We start from the raw sequence: 7,012 nt of genomic DNA on the forward strand, positions 1-7,012 counted from the left end.
CACACTTTGCATGCAGTTCAAATGCCTGTGCAGAGATCTGAAAAGCAAGTCATGCAGCCTAATGACAAGAAATGAAAGCAAGGGGGCAAAATACGGTTTATCTTTAGAGAGTCTGCTTAAGATTATTATTGTTTAATTATTATGGACTGCATCAGTTAGTACTGAGCTGGCTATATCATGGCTCCAGTTCAGTTTCCTTCAAGGTTGCTTGGACTATGTGCAAAAGAGATTGCAAACTATGCCAGGAAAAAAAACAATTTTAGCTTTTTATTACTTCTATGGGTCAAATGTCATTGTCTGGCAATTTATCACTGTATCCCTGCTCAGAAATATGAATGATGGAGGTACTTTGCTTGTGCCATTCATTCCAGTTCCTATGCCTGGACTCTTGCACTGCAATAAACAGCCTCCTTGCTTCCCAGTGAGGATGTCAAAGCAATTCTGTACTCATCTGAGCCCAGGACAGAAGCAAGGAAAAACAATGTTAGAACAAGGACTTTGCGAATGCTTGGGCTGCCTTGTACAAGTACAGGACTTGTTTTCTGGACTCTGGCATGAGCTCTGCTTACTCCAAGAGCAGTTCTGTGAATATTAATTGCCATGACCTTGCTCTGTGTCCCTCCCGCACCCACGGGTCCCTGTGGCTTACCCCTCGGCTTCAGGCAGGTTCGGAGCTGAAGGTGTCCTGGGGCCAGGGCTGCCAAGTGCTACTCTGAGATTTCTGTCCTTGAAGGTAACAACCTGAGTGGCAAGGGATGTATCTGCTTAAAAGAATTAATAAAGCAGCCACAGAGAGAAACTGCTTCTGAAGGAAGTGCTTTAACCTGAACAGACGGATTGCCCAGTGCCACAGGCCAGTGTGCTCCACGCTCGCAGCATTCACACCCCAGCCCACGACTGACACCGCACGCCCAGGCTGGCGGGTGGCACCAGCCCCAGCCATGGCAGCGTGGGCAGAGGTGCCCCAAGGCTGCATCGGGGAATGGCTCCCCTGGCACATCCTGTCAGCTCATGACAATGAGGATGTGATCCTGTGGAGTCACTGTGCTGGGTAGCAGTGCCCAGGGAGGGCTTAGAGAGGCAGCAGGGAGTTTAAGGATGCTCATCACAGACTCCCTCAGGCCCCTTTACTCAGTCCTCACTGCAGAGGCAGGAATACCAGGGGGCTGCTGGACTGAAGGGGCTCGGGAGGAGCTGGGGAAATAATCCTTCCATGGGTATCTGGGCCATAGTGGGAGCATGCAGGGCCTTCTGTGACAGTCTAGGAGAGCCAAAGAGACTGCATCTCCTGGCAACACCTTCCCCCTCAGCTTATTGATCCCTTTAAGGCTGTCAAGAGACTCACAGGGCAAGCACTCCCTGTAGGGAAGTCATACTGAGTTTTCCAAAGGAAAGTGTATTTATCCAGTATTTTGACCCTTTATTCAACCTTCTGCTTTACTTGCCTATTACAAACTTCAAGCTTGCAGGGCCCACAGCCTTTGTCATTCACTGCATCAACCCTTTTGCTAAGCTGATAAAGCCGCATCTTCAAACTCCTCAGGCTCTTTTGGCCCCATGTCTCCTCCTGGATCAGCTCCTCTTGATGCTGATCCTGGCTTGCTGTGTAATCTCCAGGAAGCAGCTTACTGCCAGAACGCAATGGCTCAAGGAAAAGCAACAAGAAAGGCTGTCATCAAAGAGCAGAGCCCCATGCAGAAGGACTCAGCACAAGCCCACCCCCTGAACACTTATATGGCAGCCAACTCTGCCCTGGACCCATGCCCACAGCATGTTCCAGCTCCTTCTGCTGTTGTTTCTTACCACATTGAAGAACTCTTCCCCACGGCTCTGGAGACATGAGAGGTCACCTCGACAAAAGTAAGAGAGGTCCTGCAAAATGAGGGAGAGAGGTCATGTGGGAGGGCAAAGCAGGCTGCATCTGAAGAGCAACACATGGATTTGGTGTGGTTTTAAGTGACGCAGCAGATCTTTCCTTACTGAGCTTGGTATTCTCCACCACGTCAAAGCATGGGAAGAGGTCTGCTTGGACTCACAGGGAGAGCAATAGGACAGAAAACAAGCAGTAGATGGTCATCCATGGAGAAGGGCATCTGGAAGGCTAGGGAGGAACTGAAACAGACGTGGGCTGGGAATGTCACCCGCTGGTGAGCATGGAGGGTGGGAGGAGGAAGTACTGGTGGAGACTGGGAGCTTGGGGGTAGCACCTGCTGGGAAGAGAAGAGTCATTGCCATAATAGGACTGGAGCAAGCTTGTCATGCCCCTCTTGCAGAACATGACTCGGGTTTATCCTGCTTGGAGCATCTTTTGCAGGGACATGTGGATCTGTGTTACATTGCGTGGAGATGGTTATTGCAAAGCCACTTTATTTATGGTGGTTTTATTGGCAGGGGAGTGGGAGTACAATACAATTTTAGCCACTCTGATGTCTCTATCTCCCTTACATCCCACCTCCATTCCTAGAGCAGCTTTTTCTTCAAATTTCATGATTCCTTGAACTGTACACGGGACTTTCTGTACCTGAAATGGTACAGGATTAGTTGGATGGTCTTGCTGAGCAGGGTCACATATGGCCAGTTTTGGGAGAGCTGATGACTGTAGGTCTCAACCACCATTCCCAGTCCTGGCCCGCAACAGCTGCAGGCATCAGGATCTCTTTGCATATGGCAGCAATGGGGTAAGGCCAAGATCTGCTCAGCTGGGACGAACTTGAGCATGAGGAACGATGCTCTTGTCAGTGTGTGCTGCAGGATCCAGTGCCCACGATGGGCAGGGGCAGGACGTGGAGCGTTTCAGACAGACCCTGCTAGAGGTTGGAGGAGTCCCCAGGGCTGTCGAGTCCTAGACCCCCGCTCCGCTGTGCTGCACTGCTCCAGCTAACGCAGAGCTCTCCCACCAGACCAGACAACCCTTCACAAACACACCCAGGGAGCGCTGCTGTCTCTTCCTGTCCTTTTCAGATATTTCGGGTATTTGTGGCAACCTCTCCTGTTTATATAACAAAGCCACAGCCCTGTGTTTGTGGCACCATATCCATGGTAACCCTAATATAGCATGCACAGGCGACTACATTGCATTAGGTGGCTCAGCTGCGGCAGCACCAGGGAGGGAGTTTCTCTGGGCTGCTGAGCTGTGTGAGCAGCCCAGTGCAAGGGGCCTAGCAATGGTGCTCTCCTATCAATAACTTTTGCCTTTCTCCTGTTCTTCCATCCCCAGCTCACCATGACAAGGTGCTAGGCACAGCCACTCCAACCATTTGCACTGTGGCCCAAGGTGCAGGTGACACAGAGACATTAAATATTTGCCCGTTGGGCAAATGGAAAGTCAGATTTTCAGCCCAGCACCCTCTTGGTGCACAATGAAGCCAAGGAGCAGACCCCTTCCAATTCCTGATGGGAACAGGACTGAGCAAAAGTGATCCTTTTAAAAGGATAATAAACAATTCTCCCTCCCCTGGGATGTTATCAGACAATTCTTGTGAGCCATGGGGCTGGTCCAGCCTCTACAGCTCTGGGTTGAAGGGTGGATCTGGAAATAGCACAGAGCACTGCTCAGGGCAGGGGGCTCCGCACAACTGCCTGTCCATGTGAGCATCTCCTCTACATGTCAGCCCTCTCTTCCCCTTCATTTTACCATGTCAGGTCCAGCCTGAGCCAGACACTGCCTAACATCATCAATGCTGAGGCAGATTCGATCCTGGCACTGGCTGTCTGCAGAGGGGGGCTTCTAACAGCAGAGCCCTGGGGCAGTGGAGCTGCATGGCAGACAGCAGCATCCCTTCCCTTCCTTCCCTCCCTGTCCTCACCCAAATTGAATTTCCATTTATGTTAGCAAGGCAATGGATTATAGCTCGGAGGGGTGCTGCCTGCTTCAATCTCTAATTTGGTGCATCAGTTGTGTTTAAACCCACTTACCTGTAAGTCAGTGTCTGTTCCAGGCAGGCAGCCCTTGCCTCCTGCTGAGGGAGGCAGCTGCTTCCCGAGCTCCATGTGCATACACCAGGCACTGCTGCTCCCGGCTCTGGAAACCACGACTCATCTCCCTTTAGGGCTGGCTTGGAACCCAGGGTCCTGCAGCAGTGAAAGGCCACGGCAGTTTCAGCACGTCACCGGGATGTGCAGCTCTGCAGAGGATGGGGTCAGCAACATATGAAGGGGATTAACACTGGTGCTGGGGTTCATGTGCCTGAGGACTCAGTGACCACTGTCCATTAGGAACAGCCCTTCTCCAGGGCTTGCAGCATGTGCTAGTTATTCCCTGTGCGTTACTGCACCTTTAGCTCTTTTCTGTGGGGATTTTGGCAGGGCTGTGGAGGATATCTGTGTCTGTCTCCAGCACAGGATGCTCCTGTGCTCCCTCCAGCCATGCTGGCGTTAGCTAGGGCAAAAGGAGAGGGATGGACCCACGGCTCCCATTCTACAGCCTCCCCGGTGCTGCCCCGGCAGTGGAATGCAGCTCTGCACCACCCCTGGGCAGCCAGAGTTGGGAAACCGGCACGTCTACATCTCAGTGAAGTCTTAAACACCAGGAGCAATGAGCGGAAAGCTGGATCCTTGCCCTGCACCCGGATCTGTGAGCACTGACTGGGCAGAAACTGAAGGGGAGACAGAGATATACATATGCTTTTCTCTTTAAATAAATTCCCACTGCTTATCTGCAAAGTTCAGCTGTTTTCAAGCTGACCTGCCCATGTTGTGCTGTTCCGCTGCAAATCCCTTCTGTACAGGAGCGCTCAGGAGCTCCACTCACACACACCAGCACCCTGGGGTTCCATCTCTAATAGATGGAAGCAGAACACATTAGCAAAGGACCCCACATCCCCCAGTGAGGATCACTTGCCTTCCTGCCATGCTGGCAGCTCTGCTTCTTTCCCTTTACAATGAGGAAACAAAGCCAAGAAAGAAGTGGGTGAATCTGTGCTTGGAGGTCAGAATGGGGCAAAGCAAAAATCTGTTCTCAGGGGTTTGTAACTCAGGCAGACGCCTGCCTGAGCAAGGAGGGCTGCAGGACAAGGCACCTCCATCTGATGCCTTCACACCAGAATCCTGGAGCACAGCGTGTCCAGGGATGAGCTCAGGAGCCTCAGGAAGAGAGGAGGATGCTGCCTCCTCGCTCAGGAGATGAGCAGAGGTTCAGACCCAGCTCCTTGCTGTGAGCCTGGGGCACGGCTGGGTTCAGTTCACACCTCCCCTGAATGTGGCCCCAAGAGCCTTCCCAGCAGCTCTAATGACCTCCTGCACACAGCTACCCGGACATGGGCTTTTAGAGGTGACACAGCAGCATGAGGGCTGGTGTGAGGCTGTGCTGTGTGTGGGGTCACTGCACCCGTGGGGCAAGGGATGGGGTGAGGGATGTGCTCACTGGGGAGAGCGCAGCTCCCAGTTCTCTCTGCTTTGGCCTTTTGCCTGATAAAGCTAACGACAGACCAAACCTCTTCCCAGCAGGTCACTTGACAAGGAGAGATACTCCGGATCAATTGCTGCATTCCTGAGCAATGGTTGTGTCTTAGGACAGTAAAACCTCATCAAAATTAACATGGAGATGCACTCACTGATGATTCATTAAAACACCCGGGCACTGAGCTGGATCTATTTCCCCTCATTACACAGGGCTGGGAAACATGGATCTGGCCCTGTGACATTGCTGCAAGCACCACAAGTGAAACCCAAGACACAGGCGGACTGGAGGGGACTCCACGTGGAAGGCATCCGAGAGCATCACTTGTCACGTGAGGGGCATTAATAAAACAAGACCACAAACTCAGAGACTAAAGCAAGGCGAGTGTGTGCATCAAGGAGCTAGAGACAGTTCATTACCATTGCAGTTAATGTAGAAAAGCTAATAACCAAAAGAGAATACATCAGCTCTTAAACGAGAAGGGGGAGGCGGAAGAGACAAAAGGCACCTTTAAACTGCCAAAGTGCCATCTGCTACAGAAGCAAAGAAAGAACAAATATTTAACATCTCTGAAGGTGCAGGTAGGTTCCACCTTGAGGAGGGTTTGAGGGAAATGGGTGTTTGCTCTGGTATTTAGCTCTGCAGGGAAAATATCCCAAACACAATATTACTTGATGCCTGGGAGCTCAGACAAGGTCCTACTTGCAATCAGGGCTCCTTCTGCTAATTACATTGTTAGAAAGCAGAAAAGCAAATCTCAAAGCCTGCAGCATCTCCCATTTGCCTTCCTATTCCTGAGATACTCAACATCATGGGATAATTATCTAAGTAATCAGTGCAGGGCAGTTACTCTCGTCTTGTCCCATCCTAGAGTAATCTGAGAGGAGAAGCACATCCTAAGGAGCTGCTCGGGGCAGCACTGCTGAGCCCTTGTTTCTCCCAGCTGCTCTGAGGAGTGAAATCTGTGTACTGCAAAGCCCTGTGGTGAGGAGAGAGGGGAGAGGAGCAGCTGGGAGCTGCCAGGGCAGGAGGCTGAGAAGAGCAGAACTCAGTGCCTGTGACAGTTACTAACTAAAACTGTAATTTTTCCACATGGAAAAGTAAACTGAGACCCTGTGGAGCCCTCCAGAGACAATACATCCCCATGGGGTATTGTGGTGAGGTCTAACTCCCCTAGTCTGGCCACCTTTCCAGTGATACGTGATCCCAGGCTGGGATCTGTTGCTGGGATGCTCCTGGGGCTATCCCGGGACTCTTGCCCTGCAGAGCACAGGCAGGGCTGGCTGCAGAGCTGGGCAGGAGGCAGCACAGGCAGGGCAGAGATGTCCACGCAGGGCTCAGCGAGAGCAGCCTGCGAGCAAACGGCCACTAAGGAAGATTTAAGAGTGAATAACATCAGCCCAGTCAAATTCAATTGCTATTGATAATGTCCATGTGCAATTAGAGCCAATTAAGGGGAAGCAGCAAATGACAAGTGTTTGGCCAGGAGGTGGGGGGTCAATAGAACAGTCCAATTTCCCAACAACCAAATGCAATTAAGGTCTCTCACTTACCCGGCTTGCCCAGGAGGGCCAGCACATAAATGGGCAAGGACGGGCGCGCGGGTGCGTCCTG

The sequence above is a fragment of the Melopsittacus undulatus genome, chromosome 11, assembly GCF_012275295.1.
Source record: "Melopsittacus undulatus isolate bMelUnd1 chromosome 11, bMelUnd1.mat.Z, whole genome shotgun sequence".
NCBI lineage: Eukaryota > Metazoa > Chordata > Aves > Psittaciformes > Psittaculidae > Melopsittacus > Melopsittacus undulatus.